This window comes from Strongylocentrotus purpuratus, unplaced genomic scaffold, assembly GCF_000002235.5.
Source record: "Strongylocentrotus purpuratus isolate Spur 01 unplaced genomic scaffold, Spur_5.0 spur5_scaffold_2, whole genome shotgun sequence".
In the NCBI taxonomy this organism is placed as follows: Eukaryota; Metazoa; Echinodermata; class Echinoidea; order Camarodonta; family Strongylocentrotidae; genus Strongylocentrotus; species Strongylocentrotus purpuratus.
In genome coordinates this window covers 17,219,693-17,223,188 of record NW_022145605.1, presented here as the reverse complement: position 1 = coordinate 17,223,188, position 3,496 = coordinate 17,219,693, and positions in this window count along the sequence as shown.

Below are 3,496 nucleotides of genomic sequence, written 5' to 3'. Positions count from 1 at the left end.
GAATTAATAACACTTTACATCTACCAGCTGCTCATAAAAAGGTTTGTAGCTTTCTCCTTTAAGAAGTATGCAAAAAGAAGTACAACATATTTCATCCACGGGAAGAGTATGAAAAGCTAAATACGCACATGCTATTTACTAACCAGGTCGAATTCAACACTTGCGAAAAGAGGGTTGAATGATTCACATGTTCTATTATGTACCATGATCTATTTAATTTGTCTATGATCCTATGTCATATTAGTCCAATGCAAAAAACGAAACAAAAACAGATCTATCTGGTCAGACCCTATGTCATCCTCATAGCTTTTGAAGCAAATGATTCTGATGCCCATTTTCATAAAATCCATGACCCTGATCAACACTGTTTCACTGATCATTAACATTAACTATCAAAGTCATAGCTAGCAATCACAATATCAAGATAATGATAAGGCATGATTAAATATACATTTCTCTCTAAAAATCTTACCAAAAGTCAAGTCATCACTTGACAGGAACTCAAAAGTTACTGTTTCAACTGAATACAAAATGCTTATAATACATTTAGAAAATTCAAGAGAACTTGAATGGAAAGCCTCTAAGTTCAGTGTCATCTGCCTAGTAAATTCACAGCGTTTAGAAGTTACACAAATAAGACATTTGGAATGTTTTTCACTATGTGAAAAAAATATACAGACGTGGTAATATTTGAAAATTAATGACAATACCAAACATGACAAGACATTTACAGAATAAGACATTGACGAATGGAAGAAGAAAGATTGAGAAGACCAACTTATATTCTAACTTCAACAAACAGATGTTACAAAAATGTTACAAAGATGTTATAAAGATGCTTTGTGGCAAGAATAATATATAGGAAGTGATTTTTTCCCCCCTATCCATAACTAACTGAAGAGGGATTTCAGGACTGAAACGGACCATTTCATAATGAAACATCTATCATCCCTTTCAAAATGCCTTCATATTGCAATATTTATCCCAGTATTTGAAGCTTCCGGAATACACATACCGGTAGACCACAGAAAAGATTATATCTGCATTCATCAACATGTTCAATTTCTAAAAAATGTACAAACCTAATCGTGTTTACAGACGTAGAGGAACTAACTTTTTGAATAGGGAAGGGTGGATTCCAGCACAGAGACACTCAGCTGTGTTCATACATACACATACAATGATGTTTGTTGCAGACATCAACTGTAAAGTACCCATAATCTTTGTGATCCCTTTGTTAGAAAGAAGGAAGAAACACTGAAAGGAACAGAGGAAGGAGTGGAAATAGATTTAGGAGAGGAGAACTATTAAGGCTCGTTCAGATATAAAGTGTTAAACTCCTTTTATGTTATTTTGGAAGAATATCGTAGTAGAAATATCCTCCCAAACCAATTGCTCTTCAAATGTCCTCATAATCAAAATATGACAAAAAAAATTTGGTCCAAACTTTCATACCACATCTGTGTGTAGTCCCATATATTCATTTCTGTGTGCAGCGCATAGGATATTCAACCAAGATTGAGTAAATTTCTTATCGTTTTTTTATCGTTTCAAAACCTCACTGTATACATAAATTATTGTGCACAACATTATCATCTTTCCCTATAGCTTTTTGTTAGTATCCTTCAAGATGTAGTAGCATGATCGGTACTCAATTGTCTTTAAGATGGTGGAAAGAGAAGACAGAAGAGAGAAAGAGTTCAAGGCAATATGAAAAGGAGAAAATATCACCCCATGCCACACCCGCTCTCACTCGATGGCCTTGTTCTCTCATGTTTCATCTACCTAGTAGGATAGGTGTTCCTTCAAGAGCACAATACCAGTGCCCCCCCCCCACCAATGATCCCAATATTAAAGCCCCACTGCACTGCTTATAGCTACTTGCGCCCTCTATATAGGAAACGATGCCTAATCGGTGCCTGTTGGTCCCCCATGATCCCCCTTTTCTTATGTTAATGGAGAGCTGATTGATGAGATAACTACCTGTCAGTGACCTTGCAGAGAGGTCTAATCCCCCTGACCAAACTAGTGCAGATAGGCTTTAAACCCCCAAAATAGATGAACCACCCTGACTTGACAATCGTTGTACACAACCTTTCTTGATATTTTACAGTCTTTTAACATATTTTCGTTCTTGAATTTTTTTCTTGAATTTTCCGTTTATGTGGATTGCTTTTGCCTGGAGTTGACCCCTTCACTTCCAATCCACCGCAAGCTTTGTATTCAAGCTATGTCGATGACACTCGTGCCATTCCTGTTTACAGAATTTAGACTGGATTTGAAGTTTTCAAACTGCACAAGATCAGTGTCTTCTGCAAAGCAGCACAAAAGAAATATTCTAAAGAAGAATTAGCATTCTCACATAATCTCATTTCGCTTTGAGGCCCACGCGATGTTGTTTTGATAACAACAATATCCGTCATTCTTTAAACCAATGCTGTTATCACAACAACTATTTATACCATTGAAGTGCTTACGAAGCAAAACAGATTAATCCGTTGTGATTGAATTTTGGTATATTTGGCTTTGAGGCAAATTAAAACCATTAATACACCAGGATTGAAAGAAGCGATGAGGTGGCATCTCTCTCTGATACTTTCCTCGCACGTAATCTCCTGCCTCCGGATAAAAAACGAAAACTTTTGACGTGTCTATTCTCGGAACATTTGACAAATGAGAATAATACGTGCACCTAGGTAAAAACTAACAAATATTTCCTGATGAAAGGATACTCAACTTCACCGATATAAACTTACAAAAATTGACATCTACGATTTGGGAGGAATAGTTACTGGTATATCATCAGCAAACCAACACATCATGAATGATCAGGATTAACTTAATGCACAAAAAATCCCTCTAATACTCTCATAATACATCATCAGAAAATTTAAGAAGCACAGAAGCTTTAAAATTTCTTGAAAAATAGGTGAATGATATAAATTCACATTTAGTCCTATGAAACCTAAACTTCAGTGCTGAAATTAATTATCAAATTGATGTTTTTTTAATTTTGTTGCCAGAATCCTTCTTGAATTTGCACAATAAACTGGATATTACACACTGTCCCTTCTTGAGGTGTTGACTTTAAAGCCCCACTGCACTAGTTTGGTCAGGAGGGATTAGACCTCCCTGCATGGTCACTGACAGGTGGTTTATCTCGTCAAATAAGCTCTCAATAAACATAAGAAAAAGAGGATCATGGGGACGAATGGTCACAGATTAGACATTGTTTGCTATATATAGAGGGCGGAAGTTGCTATAATAATATTAATAATAATAATAATAATAATATAAATAATCTTTTAAAGTCCACTCCAAATTTTATTATGTTAAACCGAAAATGGAAATTCTTTTTGCCCAATTGATCGTGAGCCGGCAGCCACTGAGCAGCGCCAGATCGACGTTGCTCCCTTATTGTTCAATGCCAAACAAGGTAGCAGTAACTCCCGTCTTTTAACGTCTTTTGGTATGACGCAGCCGGGGTTTGAACCCA